Here is a 24574-nt window from a genome sequence, read left to right on the forward strand (position 1 = left end):
TAGGTTTAATAGAGTTGTAATAGTGAGAGGGTAGGGAGTAGGATAGAATCAAGGGGAAAAAAAGGATACTGAGGACATCATGTATAAATTTTACTACAATTTTCCCCAAGTTCTGACATATATACATCATACAATATTAAACTTGAAAATACCAGATTCCTCAGCCATTTGGATATTATTATGAAATATTTGTGGGCAACTTGGGGAGTGTTTCCCAGGCTGGTATTTGAATAAATGTGATTTTTACATTACAGTGGGAGCACTGACAGTGCTTTCTATGGTGATGGAAGTTAGTAAGTGTATTTTGTTACATGGTCAGTTTATTCATGGAAAGAGTTTGCTCTCTAATAATCTGGATAGAAAGGTAATGTTCTTATAATTGTTGATCATTTCTTTGATTTCCAAATTATCTTTATTTACATGATTTCATTTAATCCCTCCCAATAATCCTGTGTGATAGGTGTGACAAATGTAATTACCATTTTAGGGCAGAGGAAGCTGGTGTGATTTAATTGCTTTGCTTAAGTTCTCAGAATTAGGGGCGCCTGGGTGGCTCGGTTGGTTAAGTATCTGCCTTGGGCTCAGGTTGTGATGCTGGGGTTCTGGGATCGAGCTCCAGCATGGAGCCCCGTGTTGGGCCCCTTCTCAGCACAGGAGTCTGTTTTCCTCTCCTTCTGCCCCTTCCTCTACTCATACTTTCTCTAGCTCACTCTTTCTCGCTCTCAAATGAAAAAAATTCTTAAAAAAAAAACCAGTTCTCAGAATTAGTTAACTCGGAACCAGGCCTCTCGATTTTGTGTCCTCTCATCATACTTCCTTAATATGTTTATCCCCAAGTAGAGAAGAATCACAAGTTAGATAGCCTATGGTATTAATTTTCTGTTCCCGTGTTGAAAAGATGAATAGGGGTGCCTGGTTGGCTCAGTGGGTTAAAGCTCTGCCTTCGGCTCAGGTCATGATCCCAGGGTCCTGGGATCGAACCCCACATCAGGCTCTCTGCTCAGCACGGAGCCTGCTTCCTCCTCTCTCTGCCTGCCTCTCTGCCTACTTGTGATCTCTGTCTGTCAAATAAATGCATGAAATCTTTTTTTAAAAGATGAATAAATGGAGATATCTTGGTGGCAGTTTACCATACACATTGAATCTTTTAGTGTTCACCCTCAGGTCCGTTGACAAGCAACCTATCATCATCTCTCTAGTTGTGAAATTGACAGAGAAGATATCAAATGATATTAAGACATTGTTGTAATTGAAATGTTTGCCCCTTTTGGTTGTGCTATCGAGGTCCTGCCATTGCTTAGGAGCTTCTCTTGGGTTATGCTACCATATTTAACCACCTCTGTAACAATGTCATCCATCTAAAGCTCAAAGTATAGTAGTTCCTGGTGTCTGGAAGATGTGAGCCCATTTCTATTTGATTTTGAAGGAAGATTAGAATGAGTGTAGAATGAAATCCGAGTTTCCTCAGAATAATCCTTTGCACGTAAAAGGACACCCTATCTTCAACGTGAATCATCAAGGAAATTCTCCATAACAAGTGAGTCAACATAAGCACAGAAGTAAGGAATTGGTATCCAGAAAATATTATAATATTTTTCATTCTATAACAATAAAATTTACCTTACGTTTATACAATGTATCTTTTTTAACACACTCAATGGAAATTTAATGCAAATCTATTTGAGTAATATGGTAAATGCTGTGCGAATAATCACTATAAAGCAACTTGTCATAATCCTTGATGGTGTCATAGTCTCTGAAAGTTTTTACCCAATACTCCATTTTTTTTTTCATTTAGGTTTAGACTCAGGGGTAGCTAAGATGCAAAATAATAACTTAATACAAAAAAATAGTTGATTAAGAGACAGGGAGTCCAACATGAGGAGGGGAGATTCATAAATGTATTGGGAACACAAATGTGATATAGTCTGTTGATTTGTCATCTTCAACATATATGTTCTTCTTTATGGCAACATACATGTTCTGCCTTATGGTCCAAGATGGTTGCCAACTGTCCTTGCTTACCAGGTTGGTGGAGAAGGTGAAGAAGGACATGTGTCCTCTCTTTTCAAGACATTTCCTGGAAGTGGAGAAGGTGAAGAAGGACATGTGTCCTCTCTTTTCAAGACATTTCCTGGAAGTCACATATGTTACTACCCCTTTCATTTTACTGGCCAGAATGTAGAAACATGGCCAAATCTAGGTGCAAAGGAGGCTAAGAAATAGAGTGTTTATGCTGGGTACCAATATGCCCAACCAAAATGTATGATTATGTTACTAAAAAGCAGAGAGAGAGAAGTTATCAGGATGCCTATCTCTTCAACACCTTCTGGAAGAGGGGCCTTAGATTTTGTTCCCGGGTACCAAGCCATCCTTGCACCCATAAGCCACAGGTGAACTCCAGCAGTTGTAAGGACTTAGCTGATATTTGAAGACTAGGGAAAATGAGGGGGGAGAATAGCCATCAGCCTTGTTCAGAAGACTGCCCATCTACCTCTTCCACTCTGCCCTACCTGAAAATCTCTAAAAATGGTTCTTCCCTCCCTATTATTGTTCTCCTGGAAAGAGGTCAGACTAGACAATAACTATTCAAGGCCATGTGACTAGAACTACTGCATTAAACATTTTTATTTTGATATTTTCCCCTATTAATTTATATACTTCTGTGCTGACTGCTATAAAAACGGAACATTCATTTTATGAAATTAAGACACATTTTAGAGAAACTACTTTAAACTGATACAAAAATGAATTAAGAAACATATGTTGAATTTTTCCTTTTTGATCATGCATTCTGTAGTCACACATTTCATCAACAGAGGGCATTGTAGGTTTATTTCATTTTTTGGTTGCTCTATACTGTTCAACCATAGTTTCTTTTCATTTGGAATTGTATTATATTACCCAGGGTCAAATAAATAAGTGGTAAGTTGTATTTGTGAAATATACCACAGATCACTGATCTATGTGACACCACAATCCAGAAATCACTGCATAAATATTACCATAGTATTTTGATGAGGTTATGTTCTTTAAAATTAATCATATTAATTTTAAGTTAATGTTAACATTATCAAATCAAACCACATTTGTTCTCTTTGTTTGAAAAGAAAGGGATTAAAAACCATATATTATGATCAATTGTGATCAATTGATCAATTATGATCAATCCCAACCTGAGACATTTTTTACCTCTACCCCCATATCACCCCTGGTATTGTAATATAGGCAATATATAATCTGAGCTATCATGCTTAAATTTGCTATTTTATTTTCAGTGACATGGTTTTACTTTAAGTGACGTTTAGAACTTATTTTAAGTGACCTTTATATCTGTAGTGTGTCCTGGAAAGTATTAAGGGACTTGGAAAAGAAATTGCTTTTAGCTTTTTTATTAAGAAGAGCTCAAATTGGAGCTAACAATTCATTATGTCTGTCACTGAAACTTTAAAATGCTAGCTTGAAAATTTTCTTGAAATATAATTTACAACCTTGTTAAAACTTGTAATATTGGAAAACTTTAGAAAATGTTGATAATTGTTTTTAGTATCAGTGGGGAATTAAAGTACAATACATGATCTTTCTAGTAGCACCTATACTTTGGTTGTCTGAAATAAACCAGTATTGGGGGGGGTTGTGTGTGCATGTGTGTGTTAAGTGATACACTAAAAGAGCTTTATTGAGCAAAATACTGAATAATTCAAAAAGAAAGAAACCTGAACTATACAACAGATGTCTGGTGATATTATCCATTAGTTTTATTCAACAAATATTTATTGAATACCTACTCCATGTAAGAAATTGTTCTAGATAGTAGAAATATAGTAGAGAGCAAGAGACGAAAATCCTCCTTGCAGATTTTATTCTTTTTTTTTTTAAAGATTTTATTTATTTATTTGACAGAGAGAAATTACAAGTACACTGAGAGGCAGGCAGAGAGAGAGAGAAGGAAGCAGGCTCCCTGCTGAGCAGAGAGCCCGATGCGGGACTCGATCCCAGGACCCTGAGATCATGACCTGAGCCGAAGGCAGCGGCTTAACCCACTGAGCCACCCAGGCACCCCTGCAGATTTTATTCTATTGAGAAGCTCTATTCAAATTCCCAGACTGATTATTTATGGTCTTCTTTTTTCAGATTTTCATGGAATATATAATTAGCCAGTATTTTTTTTTTTAATCACACGTGGTGAAAGAAGGAAGGCTCCTGAACATATTTTTTGAGGCTAAACTGACCCTGATACAAAATCTTATCAAAGATACCACATAGAAATTAATGACTGATTCTCTTAAAATTAAAAAAAACTAACATAAAACATTAAACCAATAAAATATGGCCAGTATTGAAAAGAAAATATTATCACCAATTATAGTTTATTCCCGAATGTCAGCCTGACAACATTAGGAAATCTCTTACTATATCATACCCAGAAGTCAAAAGAAAACTGAGTTACTGGACTATCTCAATATATGGCCAAAAGAGGCATTTGCTACATTTCAACACCCATGTCTGGATTAATGAAGCTAAACATTAATTTATTAAAAGCCTATGCATGAAAGAATAAGGTTCAATTGAGATGAAAACAATAACCAACATCCTCTGAAATAGTGAGATGCTGGGGACATTATAATCAAAATTAAGACAAGCATTCTTCATCCTTACAATTATGACAGAGAAATTCCAGCCAATGCAGCAAGAAAATTCTGCATAGAAAATCTAACAGTTTCTGCATTAAAAATCTTAGAACTTATGGGAGAGTTTAGTCAAATGCTCGAATACAAAGGAAATGAACAGACTAAATAGCTTTCTTACATATTGATAATAACTAGTTAGAAAATATAAAGGGAAACAAGACCACTTAAAATGGCAACATAATATACAAAATACCCAGAAACAACCAACTAAAAATAGGCTGAAGAAAATGACAAAACTTTACTGGGAGAGATACAAGATTTACATAAACGTAGAAGAATAACATGTTCCTGGATAGGGAGACTAAACAATATAAACACGCCAACTTTTCCAAAATTCAGATGTAAGTTTATTGTAATTCAGAGCAAAATCCCAGTGGGATTTTTGAAACTTGAGAAAATGATTTTAACACTCATCTGGAAGTTTTAAAACATGAGACATCCAAGAAATTTTTGAACAACAAAAGTAAAGAGAGGATGCTTGCTCATATAAAAATGTAGAAAAGAAACAATTTAACCCCAATGTGGTGTTAGAACGGGAGTATATAGACAATAGAAAGAGATTAGAAAACTTGAAACAAAGATGAACATTCTAATAAAAAAATGATAAAGACAAAAAAAAGAAGAGAAACAATTAACCAAAAAAAAAACCAACCTGATTAGCAATCAAAGAAATGAAAATTAAAATGAAATATATTTATATATATGTTTGAGTAATATTTTTAAGATACTAATTCTCTGTGATGAGCATGGATACTGATTTTACTTATAGGAATTAAATTAGGCCAAATATTCTCAAAGACAATATAGAAAATAGGTATCAAAAGCCTTAAAGTATTAATATTCAAGGAATTCCACATCAGAAAACAATCCTAAGAAACTATTCCATGATGGGGCCAGAGACACACATCAGAAACAGCCATTTCTTGTTTATATAAGTAGGGGAAAACTGGAAGGAAGTGAAATAGCTATATATCAAATGCTCAAATGCTTACTATATGATGTTACATGAAGAAATTAGGAGGTACAACTCCATGATCCCAATTTACTACACACACACACACACACACACAGACACACACACACATGAGAATAAGAACACAAGGCAGATGCACAGAAACTCTTAAGAAATGTGTTACAAGCTTAACCATGGTAACCTCTGGGTAGTGGTATTAGGAGAGGTTTTCTGTTTTTTCTAATAATCTGGATGCTAAGAATCCACCATCCACGTTCACTGATATTAAGATTTTTGCCATATCTGCTTGAGATTTTTTTAAAGAATAAAACTTATAGATACAGCTGAGGCCCACTTTGTAACCTGAGCCTATCCCAATATGCCTTCCTTTCCTGGAATAACCACCATTTTTAAAAAAAATTTTTAAATAACCATTTTAAAGTTAGTTTCCTCTATGTCTCATTTTATGTTAATACAGCAAAATGTTTCCATAAACCATTTACAGTATATTACTGTTGTGAAAATTAATATAGGAAACCTAATTCAAAATGGAGTTGGGAAACCATGAAGGAAGGTTTCTCACTCATGTACCACTCCTCACAGCTTTCTTTTTATCAGCAGGAAGGATAATTTTTCTCCTTGCTTAACAACCTAGCAAATGAGAAACCACCACTACCCTGAACTTTTCATTTTCTCTAGTGAGATTTTGTTCAAAATAACCCTTCTCAACTTCATCCTTTCTCTATAAAAGCATGCTCTACTCCTTAGTTCTTTGAACTTGACTATGGTTTGCCTTAATTTGCATGTCCAGGACAGCAATTCCTACATTATTTCCAAATAAATTCATTTTTGCTGTCTCAATACCTGGGTATTTAATTTTCAAGTTTATAAGCATTTTACTATTATATATGAATTCTTTCGTAACTTGTTTTATCATTCATTTTATTTTGAGATATATCCATATTGGCCTTGTTCATTTATTTTACTGTTGAGTAGAATTCCAGTAAGTAAATAAAGTTCTTTCCAAGATTGTTGTAATAACTACATTCCAACTGCACAGCATCTGAAAGAATCGTTTTTCTATATCCTTGCTTAAATTTACGCTATCACATTTAAAGCTTCATCAGTTTGTTGGGTATGAAAGATATTTATTTAAATTTGTATTTCTTTGATCATTATTGAGATTGAGCATCCTTTTGTATGTTTATTAACTATTCATATTTCTCCCCTGCGAATTGCTTGCCCATATTCTTTGACCACCTTTTAACTGCTTAAAAAAAACTAATCTATAGGAGTTCTTTATGGATTCTTGATGCCCAGTGCATTCTTGGTTTATATGTATTGGAAATGTCTTCTCCCAGTCATATCTTCTAGTTTAACCTTGTCTTTTGTCATACAGAATAATTTAAATTATTACAAACTCAAACTTTGATCTGCTACTTTGTAGTTTTAGCTTTGGATTCCTGTGTTAGAAAGCCATTGACATTTCCAAATCATGAAGATAGTCTCCTGTATTTTGTTTGGAAGGTTTTTTTTTTTTCACATTAGGTCTTTAAATCCATCTGGAATTGGTTTTTATTATTATGTGATGTAGGGATCCCATTTTATTTTTCTTCATATACATATATACTCAATTGATCCAATGCCATGTACTGAAAAACTTTTGCTCTCCTAACTAAATATCATCTCTGTTATATGCTAAATTTTCATATACATATAAATATGTGCATATACATTTGGCTTTGTTCCATTTCACTAGCCTAATTGCTTCATTTTGCCAATATCACATTGTTTTAATTACTATAACTGTATAGTAAATTGCTATATGTAGTATTTTTGTGATTATTCAATTACAACTATATAACCATTTCCTTTATGATTTGTTTGAATCATTCATTTAGAAAAAAGTAAATTCTGGGACGCCTGGGTGGCTCAGTTGGCTAAGCAGCTGCCTTCGGCTCAGGTCATGATCCCAGCGTCCTGGGATCGAGTCCCACATCGGGCTCCTTGCTCAGCAGGGAGCCTGCTTCTCCCTCTGCCTCTGCCTGCCATTCTGTCTGCCTGTGCTTGCTCTCTCCCCCTCTCTCTCTCTGATAAATAAATAAAAAAAAATTTAAAAAAAAAAAAAAAAAAAAAAAAAAAAAAAAAAAAAAAAAAAAAAAAGAAAAAAGTAAATTCTATTTGTTTTTTTATTTTTACAAATCTGATTTTTAAATATTATTTTGTGATTTCATCATGGTTCATATTTATTTTTATAATCTCCATGATTGTTTTATTTTTTAAAGATTGATGTATTTATTTTAGAGAGAGTGTGTGAGTGAGGGGAGGGGCAGAGTGCAAGGGAGAGAATCCTCAAGCAGACTCCCTGCTGAGCACAGAACATGACACAGGATTTGATCCCAGGACTCCAAGATTGTGATCTGAGCTGAAATCAAGAGTTGGATGCCTTCATCACTAGCAATCAGGGAGATTCAAATTAAAACCACATTAAGATACCACCTTACACCAGTTAGAATGACCAAAATTAGCAAGACAGGAAACAACATGTGTTGGAGAGGATGTGGAGAAAGGGGAACTCTCTTACACTGTTGGTGGGAATGCAAGTTGGTGCAGCCACTTTGGAAACCAGTGTGAAGATTCTTCAAGAAATTAAAAATAGAGCTTCCCTGTGACCCTGCAATTGCACTCCTGGGTATTTACCCCAAAGACACTGATGTAGTGAAAAGAAGGGCCATCTGTACCCCAATGTTTATAGCAGCAATGGCCACGGTCGCCAAACTGTGGAAAGAACCAAGATGCCCTTCAACGGACGAATGGATAAGGAAGATGTGGTCCATATACACTATGGAGTATTATGCCTCTATCAGAAAGGGCGAATACCCAACTTTTGTAGCAACGTGGACAGGACTGGAAGAGATTATGCTGAGTGAAATAAGTCAAGCAGAGAGAGTCAATTATCTTATGGTTTCACTTATTTGTGGAGCATAACAAATAACATAGAGGACAAGGGGAGATGGAGAGGAGAAGGGAGTTGAGGGAAATTGGTTTGAAGGGGCGGGGGGTGGGAGGTTGGGGGAACCAGGTGGTGGGTATTAGAGAGGGCACAGATTGCATGGAGCACTGGGTGTGCTGCAAAAACAATGAATACTGTTACGCTGAAAAGAAATTTAAACAAATAATAAAAAAAAGAAGAAGAGAAAAAAAGAATTGGATGTTTGCCTGACTGAGCCATCCAGGCACCCCTAATCTCTATAATCATTTTAGATATTTATTGTCTCTTTCCTATTGCTCTATGACCACATTGTATTCAGAGAACATGGTCTGAATGAAATTAATCCTTGAGCATAAATATTTTTATGGTGTAGCGACTTTTTTTTTAATTAATTTTTTATTTTTTATAAACATATATTTTTATCCCCAGGGGTATGGGAAACTTTTAATTTTAGAATAGTTCTTTTCTCGTGTCTCATTTCCCTTCCCCTTTTATAACATAATTGTCCTAAATATTTCTCTTGTTTACATTTAAAATGATACCAGTGTTATACTTTTTTTTAAAAACCAGCAAATATAATTTAGAAAACTCAGACAGAGAAAAGGCTATTGTATTTATCCAGCTTTTTGCTTGCCATGTTCTTTCTTCTCTCTTGATGCTTCAGGGTTCTTCTCTCTTTTATCATTTCCCTTTTGTTTAAAGAGCTTCTTTTTGCCATTCTTTCAGAGCATGTTTCTTGGCAAGGAATTCTCTTAGTTTGTCTTTCATCTGAGAATGTCTGATTTCTTCTTTATTCTTGAAGGGTACTTTTGCTGGGTATATATTTAAGGGGGTGCCATTTTTTTCCTTCAGATAATTCTAACATCTCTTTCATCTCGATGTTAGTGTTTACTGATTGTCTTTTCTCATTCTGTTTGAGATCATTCTAGTGCATAGTGTGATGATTGATTTTCTACTGAAAGCTGGGCATTTTTATATTATCTTATGAGGCCCTGGATCTTACTGAAATCTTCATTTTTAATTTTCTTATTAAAATCTTCTTTTTTTTTTTACCTGAAGACTCCCAGCAGCCAAGGGCCTTTTGCTGACTTTCTCTTTTTTCTGACACTACTTTGACAGAGGAGTAAGTGCTGCCTTATTACCATAAGGGAGTATAAGTAAAGGTTCCCAGCTTGGTTTCCACCAACACCGGCATTGGAGTGGGGTGCACTCATTTCTGTTGGATAGGATTGGACTTCCAGCCATGTGGTTCCCACTGACACCACAGGGTGGGTTCACTTCCTTTCTTCTACAAAATGGTAAATGTCCTGACTCTCCACTAGACCTCCTCTTAGACAACTCCAGCAGGGAGGGAGCACAATGCCTCATGGACAGTGGGTGGAGTGTAAGCTCAGGCTCCCCACATCATACCCTCTGACACCATGGGGGGTGGGATTGATTAACAGGCCGTGGGGATAAAAGTCCCTGCTTTTAATATGGCTTTCTCTGAACCATCTAATCAGTGGTGTTGGAGAACCTTGTTAGAGCTTCGTGAGAGTGGGTGTCTTGTTTCCCCCTTCCACCTTTGCTTTCATGGGTGGGAGTCAGGTTACAATTTCTTCTGTGGTGTTTGAATGCAGTAGACTGGTTGTTGTCTAAAAGGTTTTTGTCTTATTAAGCTCCCCCCTTCCTGGTTCTTTGGCTAGAGACAATAAGTCTAGCTAAAGCTTTTTTGTCTGCTCCTGTTGATATTCATGGGATAGAGATGTATCTATTTCTATGTCTTTTTATCAAGTATCTATCCTTCTATCTGAGAACTCAGCAGTGTGCCATTCTTTGGTTGCAAAAGTCCACAACTGACTTGCTTTCTTTTCCACCTTTCAGAGTCTTTATATGTTTGTTTTATATATAATGTCCAGCATTTTTAGTTGTACTTAGCAGGAGGGATAGGGAAAATCCACCTCTGTCTTCCCAGAAGTGGAGGTCCCAGCTTGTTTTTAAACTTGGCCCAAAGTAGTCCTCGTAGTATACGTTTTACAAGTGATGCCTCATAAGCTTTCCTCACATATGTGCCCACTTCTTGTTCACCACTGTCCTTTTGCATTTCCATTACTTCTTTCAAGAGTCAGCCTCTTTTTCATTTTAGAATAATCTTTGGACACGCTTTCGGTAAGCATTTGTGAGTGGTAAATTCATTCAGTGGCTGTCTGAAAATGTCTTTTTTCATATTCACTCTTGAATATTTAGCAGCCTTAGGTGGGCAGTTATTTTCCCTCAGCTGTCGAATCATAGATGTCCACTGCCTCCTGGTGTGTGTTGTTGATAACGAAATCTATGGTCCACATGATTGCCATTTTATTGGGGGAAAATATCCTTCTTTGGATTATTTGTAATCTTTTCATTTGCATTTGCTATTCTACAGTTTCCTTACCTTTTTTCTACAGGTCACTTTAGTTTGATTCATCTCCATTGGATCCATTTCGACCTGAGTATTCATATCTTTCTTAAATTTTCCCCTCTTTTCACTGCTGTTTTTTCCACACTTCTTATCTTCTACTTGTGGAATCCTTGTTAGATATGTCGTTCAGAGAGCCCTTACATCACCATAATAACTAGCTAATCTATATCCCCCTGGTTTTGAGTCCTTTGTGTGTGTGTGTGTGTGTGTTTTTTTTTTTTTTTTTTTGGCTGGACACAGTATGTTTGTTGATGGTACATGACAACGTAGAGGCTCCCCAAGTCCCTCCCCTTCTTCAGGGAGTCAGGGATGCAAACTGTATAAAGGTTGGGAGAGTCTCAGTGTGTGTTGGGTGATGAGTTGAAGCAAGGATTCCCCAGCAGCCAAGGGCCTCTCTCTTCCTCTTGCTCTTGCTATAGCTGGTTGGTCCATGTGGTACTTACTCCTTGGAGGCCATGTAGACCATAAGGTTGACCATCTGGTTGCTGTAGCCAAATTCATTGTCATACCAGGAAATGAGCTAGAGAAAGTGGTCATGGAAGGCAATGCCAGCCCCAACATCAAAGGTGGAAGAATGGGAATGGGTGTCACTGTTAAAGTTGCAGGAGACAACCTGGTCTTCAGTATGGCCCAGGATGCCCATGAGGGGGCCCTCTGATGCCTGCTTCTTCACCACCTTCTTGATGTAATCCTATTTGGCAGCTTTCTCCAGGCAACAGGTCAGATCCATGAATGACACATTAGGGGTGGGAACATGCAAGGACATGCCAGTGAGCTTTGCATTCAGCTCAGCGATGACCTTTCCTGCAGCCTTTGTGGCACCTGTGGAAGCAGGGATGATGTCATGGGCAGCCACTCAGATATCATGCTACAGCTTCCGAGTGGGGCCATTCATGGTCTTCTGTATGACAGTGAAGACGTGGACCGTGGATCATGATGCTAAAGTTGTTTGGATGACCTTGGTCAGAGGGGCCAAGCAGTTGGTGCAGGAGGCATTGCTGACAATCTTCCAGGGAGTTGTCATACTTCTCATGGTTCCCATCCCTCATAAACATGGGGGCATAGGCAAAAGGGGCGGAGATGATGACCATCTTGGCCCCACAATTCAAAGGAGCCCCAGTCTTCTCCATGGTGGTAAAGACCCTACTGGACTCTACAACATACTCAGTACCAACATCACTCCATTTGATGTTAGTGAGATCTTGCTCCTGGAAGATGGACATGGGCTTTCCATTGATGACAAGTTTCCCATTCTCAGCTTTGAGTATGCCATTGAATTTTCTATGGGTGGAATCATACTGGAATATGTAGACCACGTAGTTGAGGTCAACGAAGGGGTCATTGATGGTGACAATATACATTTTGCCAGAGTTAAAAGCCCAATACAGTCAAATCTGTTTACTCTGACTTTCACCATGGTGTCTCGGGTCCATGGCTGACAATGCATCAGAAAATGGGGCTGTCTGTTGAACAGGGAGGAGCTGATAACTTGAGTTCTTTTTAGACTTCTGTCTTCTGGGAATTTTTCTTTCAAGCTTCATGATTATTAAAATAGCTATGGGGTGCCTGGGTAGCTCAGTTAGTTGTGTCTGCCTTTGGCTTGGGTCATGATCTCATGGTCCTGGTTTTGAGCCCTCTGTTGGGCTCCCTACTCAGTGGGGAGCTGGCTTCTCCCTCTCCCTTTGACCCTCCCTCTGCTTGTTCTCTCTATCTATCTCTCAAATAGATAAATAAAAATCTTTTAAAGAATAGCTATATTTTATTCAGTATTTATATGTCCTTCGAGCCCAGTTTGGTGTTAGTTCAGTTTGCCACATTGGATGAAGCTACTATATACATTCCTTTTTAGAGTTTAATAGGCTGCTGTTCTAATATATTTCAAATAACACTGATTCCATTCAACAGTATGAGAGTATGTTTGGTAGGCTTTTCTACCTGCCTTCATGATCATTTATGAGGAGATGTATTCATTTTGCCATTCTCGCATGGAAAAAGAGCACTTTCTGACTCAATCTCAAACATAAGAACATACAATTGGGGGTGCCTGGGTGGCTCAGTGGGTTAAAGACTCTGTCTTCGGCTTGGGTCATGATCCCAGGGTCCTAGGGTTGAGCCCCACATCAGGATTTCTGCTCAGCGGGGAACCTGCTTCCTCCTCTCTCTCTCTCTGCTTGCCTCTCTGCCTACTTGTGGTCTCTATCTGTCAAATAAATAAATACAATCTTAAAAAAATTTTTTTAAAAAGAACATAACTACAAAGACTGCAACGAAACTTTATGGCCTTTAAGGATCTTATTTTCAGACTAGTATAGGACACATTTGACGACACTCCTCACATCATGTTGGTATAATGAACAAACGTCACATAGCATGTGTATCTTTGATTGAAATAACCTATGATTTGCTTTGTATCATTTCTTGAGTTTAGGTTGTTGACTATCCCTGTGTGGACCTCACGTAGTTAAAATGATGCCTGGTAATTGCTGAGATTGTTCATTTCCACTCAGTGGCCGGGTGATCTAAAATTACTGGTAGGGCATTACCAAGGACACTTGCAAGTTAGAGAAATCGAAGGAGTGAGCAAATGCAATGAGAAACCGGCCACGATGGCCAGGGTAATTCACGACCAGAAGAGAAAAGAGATGCATTATGGATGATGAGCTCATTAAAAAAAGATAGCGAAGTATATCTGAGGTGGAAATGAAACTGTTCCACGCAATCTTCAGGGGCCAGGATGTGGGTGAGCCCACCATTTCAATGGTTTAGAAAGCATCGTCTCAGCAAAATAACAGATCCTGCTTGAGACATGTGAAGTTCTACACATTGGACATAGTTCAGTATTTTTGCATGAGAACCTGGCCTGGAGAGGAGATAATAAGTTGAACCCAATGAGGATTCGGTGGAACCCTTGACCCAAGTCATATAATAAGTTTGAAAGGAATGTTGTCCTCTCGTCTCCCTGTTAATGGAGCCCTGTAACTATTGAAGAACAGACTGGATGTGAAAAATGGTTTAAAATATGGGTACATTTGACTTCGGAGAAAAACTATGTCGACAAAATTGCAGTCATTTCAATTGAAAGAATATTGCTGCCTATGATTATTACTGCATTCTATACATGTTTTAAGATACTAGCTCTTATGTTTTGCTTTATTTATTCAGCTATAAGAAATGGCCATGGCTGATTGAATACAGAGAAATAAATAAAATGAACTTGACTTTTTTTTCTTCCCATTACATCTTATTTATTTCTTGGTCTCTTTCATTCCTAAAGCTGATAATGGGAACCATTATTCTGGACTCTATTTTGAGATCAGCCTGTTGTACATTGGACTTAGAATCCTACTGCCATTATTGTTCCTTGAATTTTATTCCAAATTATATTGTAAGAATTCAGTAGAGAGTATATTAAAATTACACTCAGAGAAGAGTCAAGCTTTAAATAAATAAATAATGAAAGTCTACAAACTGATAAGAAAATAAAAGGTTGAACAAAAATTCATACAACTCTAAAAAATAGTAACAAAACTACCTTTTAGCAAGTTATTTACTTAAATTCAGCTATGACTTTTGAATGTTCATTCCTACCTTTTTTGAATCAACTTCACCACATATAAAGTTCAGAGATTTATTTGAATATTAAGTTTTACTTTTGGCTTTTAGTAATATTATGCACGTGTGCATGTGTGTGTATTATTAGAAAATGAATTAACAAGTGTTGTTTTCTCTCCCCTCAGAATCCAGTTGCATCTACCTGATACTTAAATTTTTAGAATCTTAAAATCCTTTGAAGGATTTATCAGCCTATGACTCTGATAAATTTCTTTAGTTATCAGGTAGGTGCAATTACATTTTAGAAAGATCATGGATTTTTCTAGTCAGAAAAATCAGTATTCAAAACCTGTTTCAATTACCATCTTCGTGACCTCAGACCAGTTAGTTAATATTGCTAGAATTCAGTTTCCTCATCCATAAAGTGGGTGATTAATATCTGCTGCCCGAGTCCCCCCTGCTGTTTTTGTAAGCAAAGCATCCATCTATTCTGTTGCATGATTTGAGACATTCAGTGACAATTGTCCCCTTAATATTTCTCCCGTGGGTATTACTGTAGTATTCTGAAATTCCATATCATATTTGCATATGAGTTATTGAAGATTTAACAATGTACACTTTTCTGAACAGAGTAAAACTTTTGAAGCCATTATTAGATGATCAAAATGAAGTTGATTAAAATATTTTTCTGCCACCTAAAACCCTGCTATTCAAAGTGCTGTCCCCAAACTAGCAGATGTGAGGATCTGCTAACCAAGAAGTTGGTTAGAAATGTAGAATCGAGAGCTCCAACCCAGTCCCACGTGCACAGTAAAGGCTGAGAAGCACTTATCTGTGTGACTTCTTAAGAAATGGGATAATTTTTGATGTGGAAAAGTGGTTTAAGTCTGGGCTGGAAAGGAAAAGATTATCACAGTGAAGGACCTTATATAACAGCTGACAGCAGTAAGAGAAAGACACCAAGGAAGGGAGACAGAAAGAGGGTTCCACAGACCTTTTTTTTTTCTTTTTTAAAGATTTTATTTATTTATTTGAGAGAGAATGAGAGTAAGAGAGAGAGAGCATAAGTGGGGAGAGAGTCAAAGGGAGAAGCAGATTCCCTACTGACCAGGCAGCCCGAGGCGAGACTCGATCCCAGGACTCCAGGATCATGAACTGAACTGAAGGCAGTTGCTTAACCAAATGAGACACCAAGGCACCCCAGAAGGAGGGTTCCAGAGGAAACATGCAACCTATTTTGCAATTCCTAAAGGGATGTATCCTTCATAACAAAGACTATTGGTAATCCGTAGAAAAAACAAAAAGCAGAGAACTTCAATACAGAGGGCTTCAATGTTATAAGGACTAGTTTTCATTTTTATTTAAATCTTTCTCAGTTCAAAAAAGAACTTCAGCTAGGCTAGTTAAACTTCTTACAGACTCTAGAATGATGAGCAGATTTGCATGTTAGTTCATGTCCATCCTACAAAACATGAAATGCCTGATCACTTCTAGGACATGATAAATCTATAGTAATATAGATATAGTCCGTGATCTCTGTATAAATTTGGGAGACATTTTACCTTTATTCTTGGAAACTCACTGGCTTTGGGTCCTATTTGTCAAAAGGTACTGGACATCATCCAACCAATGAGACCTATGTCTTTGTATAAATCAAACTATTTTTGAAGTTTTAAGCATCATGCCATGAATTGTAAAGCAGAACCATTTTTTTTTCTTTTTTGAATTTTAGTCCACTATGTAAATGAATTCACTGGATGAAAACGAGTTAAAGATACACAAACATTAGAAGTGACCTATGGAAAGTCTACTTGAAGAAATGCCGCAAAGTTCCTGCTCCAAGGCTGTTTTCTCAGTGATTCACAGCAGGGCATCAACAGCATTGCCTCTGGAGAAAGCATTTCATCTCCTTTGCTATTGGAAAATGGGTGGATTAAAAGTCAGACTGCAAAGTAAAAGTGAGTGAATGACAGAAATTGTATAGATTTTCTATTCATGAAAAGAGTGTATATTGAAGCCTTATAGATTTGCATATCTGTATATCTAATATATGTAGCTAAGCTCATATTTATGGAAAGCAGAGATGGCCAATGGAGACTTAAAGAACATTTATAGTTAAGGGGGAGTTGTTCCGATAGCAGTACAGTTGCAGGCAATTTTACTCTTGTTTCATTTTCTCAACAAAGATATCTTATACCACCTACTTTGCCCAAAGAACTAAACTAACCATTACAGTGGATATAAATTATCTAAGAAAAAGTCTTTATGTGATTATGGTCTACAAAGGGAAACAAGACATTCTAATAGAACACATAAGTGCTATAAACAAAACGTTCCTGGAGTTCTCAAGAAGAGTGGGAAATCAATACCAACTTGGGAGAAGTCCCAAAGCCCAGCAGAGGAAGTGGCTCTGGAATGAAACCTTCGAAAACAAGGATTATAGGGGCACCTGGGTGGTTCAGTTGATTAAGCATCTGCCTTCAGCTCAGGTCATGATCCCAGGGACCTGGGATTGAGTCCCACATTGGGCTCCCTGCTCAGCAGGGAGTATGGTCTCTCTCCCCATCTGTTCATCCTGCCTGTGCTTGTGCTCTTCCTCTCTCAATCTCTCTTTCAAATAAATAAATAAATAAATAGATTTTAAAAACTGACTGGCATTGGCAGACAAGTGAGGAGGAGAGGCCACTCTAAGCAGAGGGAACAGTAGAGTCTAGAAGAAATAGAAAATGTGGAGGGTATGTAAGAAATTGCTGTAGTCTTGTGTATGTGTAGGGAAGCAGAGGGAAACAGGGGTGAAAATCTGGGTTGAGACAGTGGCTTTAACCACTCCACACATCAAAATCACTGAGCTAGGGACAGACTGGTAGGGTAGGCGCTGAAGCGATTTAATAAAGATTGCTCAGACCTCAGTGATTAGAAAGGACTGGAAGAGTGAAAAGGGCAGAAGCAGGCCCACTAAAACGACCACTATGCTCATAGTCCAACAGAGAGGCAATAGCTAATAATTATGGGGAACAATATTAGAAATGGAAACACAAGCTAAGAGGTGTGAGATATTGTCCAGAAGGATAGGCTATAGTGATTGATTGAAGGTGGCCTAAGTCTAGGAAGAAGGCAAGATCAATGATGATTGTGAAATTCAAGTATGGGTGACTGAATGAACAGCGGTAGCATTATCCAACTTAGAATATAAAAGTTAAGAGAAGGCTTCTGTGTGACATTATGAAAAGATAACCTAATAATAACCCTTTCCTGACACCCATGGCTTTAGGTTGACCTTCTTATTATACTGTTTCATAACTCCATGGACCCTTACTTGTGGCATACCTTAGAGTGTGATTTTATATTAATTTGTATGGTGTGTTAACATTATGTGCTCTATGAGACCACAAAATCCACAAGGGCAGAGAAACACAATGTTTGACAAATCACACACTTTTTGTTGGTTCAATTTTTGCACATGAGTGGTTAAGTAGACAAAAGAAGGAATTTTTAAGTAACTTAGAATCAACTAGGATATATTACTGGGACAAAAATATTTGCATAAAAGACATTTGTTGTTAACTTGCATATATTTTTATTCCAAGAACTTCAAAATATCTAATGATGAAATTCTGCATTTTCTGTTAGCCTAGTGGGACAAAAAAGTTGAGTAAACTAGTTTGATGAAAGACTCCCCAAGATGAGGCTATTTAGGCTGGCTTGAACAAGAAAAATTCAAAATATTTTAGAAGCTCTATCTTTCTGGGGCACCCGCGTGGCTCAGGTGATTAAATGTCTGACTCCTAGTTGACTCAGGTCATAATCTTAGGGGTCATGGAGTTGAGCTCTGCGCTAGTGGGGAGTCTTCTTGAGAGTCTCCTCCTCTGCCCCTCTACAACTCACACATGCTCACATGCTCTCTCCCCTCTCAAATAAATACGTAAATCTTTTTAAAAATCTATAAAAAATAAAAAGAAGCTCCATCTTTCTGAGTGTTTACTCCGTAAGACAAACACGTGCTCAGTAGATTTGCTTTTATAATTCAAGATCATAACATTTGATTCTGTGCGTTTTGGAAATTGCCAGTTGGATTTCTGTAAAATAGAACATAATTACCTAATGGACCTGTTCTTCATTGAATGATAAGGATAGGGGTCTGCATGCAACTGAGTCCTGCATGGCTTAAAATGAAAATAACCCAGAGGAATTTTAGAAAGGTGTAGCTTTTTGGTGTTGTTCAAGATCTAGCCATCTTCTGTCTTACTGTTAAGCCATTGTTCTTCTCCCTCATTTTACTCAGAGGAAATGGAAGCTAAGAAGGTTCAAGAACTTGGTGATGACTCTACATTTAATTAGTGACAGAGCTAGATGACACAGGAGATGGAGCTCATATTTATCGACTGTGTCTTGTACGTAACACCATTTTAAACTTATTCATCTTTATAGGTTACAACTCCCCTCTGAGACAGGTGTTCTCTCATTTTTATAGATAAAAATTGAGGCTCATGATAATTCACTTTTACCATGGCATATACTAAGTTGTAGGGTGGATTCCTTTGATTCCAAACCCTATGCTTCTTTAACAATAACACGCGATGCCACAATCTTCCTGGTTTCCACTAGTGTGTTCCACACTGATCACTTTCTGGAAAAGACAGAGCCATTTCAGTAGAAACACTGGCATCCAAAGGGTGGGTATGTTCTTACACTATAAATGGATTGAGAATTTATATGATTATTGGCAAGGTTGAGGAGACAATGTAGATGTGACCTGGACAACACAGCACTGAGTCAGAAAGGCAGACCTGAAAGAAACAGAAAAAAGTGTCTCTGTATAGACAGAGAGAGCAAAAATCATCCTACAGTTAGGGAAAGGAGGGCTAGAGATTTGCAGATGAGTAGGAAAAGGGCAGTTGGGGGTTACCAAGGGGGACTTGATTTTCTTTGTAATTTTGGTCCTGTTCTTTTTTCTCTAGATTTTTTTCCTTTTTTTTTTATTGTCTTAAAATACACAGAGCATGAAATTCACCATTTCAAAGTGTGCAATTCAACGGTATTTAGTACATTCATAGTGTTGTACAAGTATCACCACTGTCTAGTTCTAGAACTTCATCATCTTCAAAGGAAAAATCATACCCATTAAGCACAGATTTCCTTCTTTTGAAAGTCAAGTGAGAGAGCATCTGTTCAGTCTGGGATCGAAACATTGAGCTGTGAAACAGAAAGCTTCCCACTGAGACATAATCAAGACCATCTCCTAGTTTCCCAGTCATTCGATTTCTTCCTGCTGCTGAAATGTTCAGGGTGGCGCTATCTCTTTAAATCCAGCCCCTGATCGAAGTCCGTAGACACAGACTGACAGAGAGCTGGAAGTTCATAAACCAAGTTGGTTCGACATCCATTCTTGTCCTAAACTAAGAGAATTACCATTGAAAACATGATATAAGACTTCACTGGCAGAATGTACTTTGGGTCATTAAGACTTTACTACCCATACACATAAAAACCAACAAAACTTGGTGTGTGCAAGCAGGGTGGGGAAGACTCTCTTGTAGTTATTACTGAAAAGGAGGAAAAAGAGGTTTGTGGTAAACTGTTAACACATGGTTTAGCATTTCTAGACTGAAAGAAATAAAGAAAGTGCCTAAAATAGTGAAGAGATATTGCCTGGGAGCATACAAGAGAGACAAAAAGGAGCAATGGGAATGAGGCAGAACTGAAGGAGGAAAACCAAGGCATTATAGGTTAAGTCTTATAAAAAACTTAAGGTAATGAAAGTTACTATGTAATCTACGAGATGGTTTCTTCAATGGAGCAGAGCATGCCTGCCTCCAATAGAAAGAGCAAAAGAAACTGATTATTGATTTTCTTCCTCAACAGGCCATGCTCCATTCACAGTAACTGTGCAGGGTACTGTCTGCAGAAACCCGCCAGATGGGCTGGGTGGAGAGGGAGAACACACGAGATGATACAAGGGAATACAAATCAGTCACTTTTATGGCAGCATCGCTGGGCGTTTGATGGGAATGGCAGACGGCAAGAGTTCTTTAGTATGCATTTGATATCTTTCTTTGGGGAACCAATTTATTTTGGTATTTTACCTCAAACATCAAAATGATACACAGTACCGGAGGCTCTCAGCGGGCTTTCTTAGCTTGTCCCCAGAATGGGGACAAATTCAATCTCCCAGCCTCTCAGGTCGCAATTCATTAGAAGGGAGAACAAGGTGACTAACAATGTGAGACACGTGGACCAAACATTTACAAAGAATATTCAACCACTCCACATACACTCCTTGGAAAATCTCAGTAGGCAGAATACAGAACAATTTTGACCTTAATAGATTCGATACAGTTTTTTTTTTTATGGATACAATAATCGTAAATATTCACCTTTAGAATATGAACAAGATCTTCATTTATATCTTCCCAGAAAGGATCAGGACACAGGAATTGAGGGAGACTTCAATCTAAGGAAATGGGTGGGCTCCCACGTTCAGATTTTAAAGACAATTTACTGAATGAGTAGCCAGGTCGACCTCCAAGCCCAGAACATAATGGTCAACTCAGTTGTAGGTCCTGGTTTTGGATCATGAAATAAAGGGTCAGGATTCTCTTATTTTTTCACCCTTTTCCAAGGCGAAGGGTCAGTTCAAGGTACATTGCTAAGACAAGCAAGAGGGGTTGTCTTTGATTTGGGACACATACCAGTGTCCTCAGAGCTACCTAAAACTTGGTGCCCTCAGTCTGCCTTAAATACAACCCCTGCCCCCTACTGTGGGATTCCAAGCAGGCCGGACCTGCTTCTTAAAGTGCTGCTTGATCCAAAATTATCTATTTTATTTGCTATTAATAAAACTGTTCTGCCTTTCTTTCAGATAATTTCTCTTCCACCCCAGCGTCAAGAAGGAAACAACCTAAAAAAAAAAAAAAAAAAAAAAAAAGAAGAAGAAGAAGGAAACAACCTGCTTCAAATCCCTCTTCATGCATGGATGGCTCATCATCCCCCTTTGTCGACTCCGCTGTTTGAATTATTTAAAGAGAAGTCTGGTTAATCCAAAGATACTGCTAATTGACAGACTTCGTTTGTGTTAATAACATGAGGTGAGAATATTAAACCAGTGTAGGTAAATTTTTTTCTGAGCTGGAGGCCATGGAACAGGTTAGGGCTTCCCAAATGGTTCACTCTTTCAAAGAGATGTTTTCCCTAAAATGTGAAGTGTTTCAGATTGTTTCTTTCTTTTTTGTTACTTTGGTATCAAAAGCCCCCCCAACTTCGTATGGTGACCTAGTGACACCTGAGGCAGGATTGGTGATAAATGTCGCATCAGGGATCCTCCCGGAGATGAAGCAGGAACAGAAATAACAATACTTATTTGTGAGGGAGGTCTTTGAAAGGGGAGAAACTTACTGAGTAGCCTCTCATGATCAAATTCACCGGTTTTCAAAATGAATTTAACAATTCATGAGAGCAAGATTTCACTCTTTTGTCTGACTAAATCCCAGTGAATCAGAAGTAGTACAAAAACAGTATACACAGTATTTGACAATAATGAACTGTAGGGCGGCAGAATAATTTAATATACGGCTTGTGTGAAACAAGAGTTGTGTTTCCTCCCTTGGGGTTGTTTTTGCTGAAATGCACCAGGGAAAGTCATGAAGAGGCAACCGAAACATTAGCACTGAAAAATTAGATTGCGAGGGTAACACAAATTTCACTGGTGTCATGTGTTACTGAGCAAAGTGACTCGGAAGTTTATCAAGAAAAAATGTTTAATCAGTTATAATTGATATATAGAGGGAAAATGACTGAAATTCATCTACTAAGTGTCTTAACCCTTGCTAAATCTTTAAAACTTTGGTTTGAAATAGAAAGCAAAGATGAAGAATAAGATTAAGCAAGTCGATATGAATTTACCTCTCTGAGAAGTACCAATCAGACAATAAACAAGCCAGAGAAATGTACGGTATCCCAGAAAGTTAACAGTGGTGAAAATGTTCTCTCCAGGAATCAATGGAGTTATTCAATTGATTTATTCCCTGTGAGCTCATGGATCCCTTAAGCATGGCCAATGTTAGAGAGAATCTCATCCCAAATGGCTGTCCTCTAAGATGATTCTATTATCCACAAGGCATTTCCCTTCCCTCCTTAGTGATGCATTTCTGGAGATTTTGAGCCTAGAAAAATAATCCTGCTAATAATGGACAAAATAAGCCATGTATTAATTATGTACTGAAGTTGGCCACAATTGTTATACACCCATTATCTCATTTGGTTCTTGCAACCCTGTGAAATAAACATGGTCACATCTACATTTTATAGACGAGAAAAATGAGACCTAGGGAAGTCGTGTCTGCCTGAGTTCGCTGAGCTGGTAAGCAGTGGAACTGAGACGGAAACCCAGATCTACCACAGTAAATCCATGCTCTAAAGTCATGATCTTTAAAGTGAATTCATGCATGGGCTCCCGACTGGCTCAGCTGAAGGAGCATGGAAGGCTTGACCTCAGGGTTTTGAGTTCGAGCCCCATGTTGAGTACAGAGATTACTAATAAATAAATAAACTTTTTTAAAAAAAAGGTGGATACATTTACACTAGCAAGTGTGCAAGAAGGTCACTTGGGTTCTAGAAGTTAATAATAAATTACATATTTAAGTGAAAACAAAAAGCTAACAGGTACCAATATTTCATATTATAGATTGGCACAGGTACTCTCACTAGATGTGCGTGTCAGATGCTCAAACATTACACTGAGTACATAGCCTGTCCCAGGGAACCCTGGGCATTTCCCTCTTTGGAGAAGGGAATAATGCTCTGCTGCTTTTGGCATATTGCCACATGTTCCCATTTCCGTGTGCTCATTTTAGTGCATTTGTGGATTACATTATGCAGTTTCCTTTTTTAAAAAAAGATTTTATTTATTTATTTATTTGAGAGAGGAAGCTCATACATGAGTGTGTGTGCGAGTGTGTGGGGAGGGTAGAGGGAGAAGCAGAACCCCCCCCAACACACACAATGGGGAGCCAGACCCAGATGTGGGGCTGGATTCCAGAACTCTGGGGATCATGACCTGAGCAGAAGGCAGATGCTTAAACGACTGAGCCACCCAGGTGCCCCTATTATGCAGTTTTCAACGGGCAAGTTGTTTATTTATTTAAGAATACTTTGATTATAGGTGATCCTGAAATGTAAGCACAAACCAACAAGAAGAGTTGGGGCTGACAGTTCTAGTACCCGTTGTTTTTCTTTTTAGCCACTCATAAACAGAATGAAAATGATGGCACAAACAGATCTGGTTGGAAGGTGGCCAAGATGTATTTTTAAAGTTTTCTGGAATCTACGTGAAACACAGATGTACATACACTATCATTAACAATGAATGACTCCCACTTCTAATGTACAGTGTGTCCTGAGCTATGTATTGATAGTATAAAGCTATACTGATTAGCAAAACCTTAAAAACTACCCACTTTAAACATTAACATAAATCTGGGGCGCCTGGGTGGCTCAGTGGGTTGAGCCGCTGCCTTCGGCTCAGGTCATGATCTCAGGGTCCTGGGATGGAGTCCCGCATCAGGCTCTCTGCTCAGCAGGGGCCTGCTTCCTTCCCTTCCCCTCTCTCTGCCTGCCTCTCTGCCTACTATGATCTCTCTCTGTCAAATAAATAAATAAAAAATCTTAAAAAAATTAACATAAATCTGTACCAACATTTCAACAATGTTTAGAACCATGAAGTATCTGTATGATATTTGATAACACTTCCTAAACTTAACCATATCTATGTATAAGCCTTTTTTGAAGTTTCTTAACGTACCTATTATGTCTACAACTTATAAATATGAGTACGTATATTAAATGTGCTTTTTAAAAACTGCTTTAGGATTGTAAGGGTGCTTACAGGTAAGGCTCAGTTGGTACAGTAAGCGACTCTCAAACACAGGGTTATGAGTTCAAGCCCCATCTTGGGG

General features: G+C 37.9%; 1 protein-coding gene and 1 pseudogene across 1 annotated transcript in view; both read right to left on the minus strand.

The window, feature by feature from the left end:
- Positions 1 to 24574, minus strand: part of CT83 (cancer/testis antigen 83) — a 58031-nt gene that overhangs the window by 13076 nt on the left and 20381 nt on the right. The gene's annotated exons all lie outside the window — the stretch shown is intronic.
- LOC131821040 (glyceraldehyde-3-phosphate dehydrogenase-like) overlaps positions 11512 to 24574 on the minus strand; it is a 122572-nt pseudogene continuing 109509 nt past the window's right edge.

The sequence above is a fragment of the Mustela lutreola genome, chromosome X (assembly GCF_030435805.1).
Source record: "Mustela lutreola isolate mMusLut2 chromosome X, mMusLut2.pri, whole genome shotgun sequence".
In the NCBI taxonomy this organism is placed as follows: Eukaryota; Metazoa; Chordata; class Mammalia; order Carnivora; family Mustelidae; genus Mustela; species Mustela lutreola.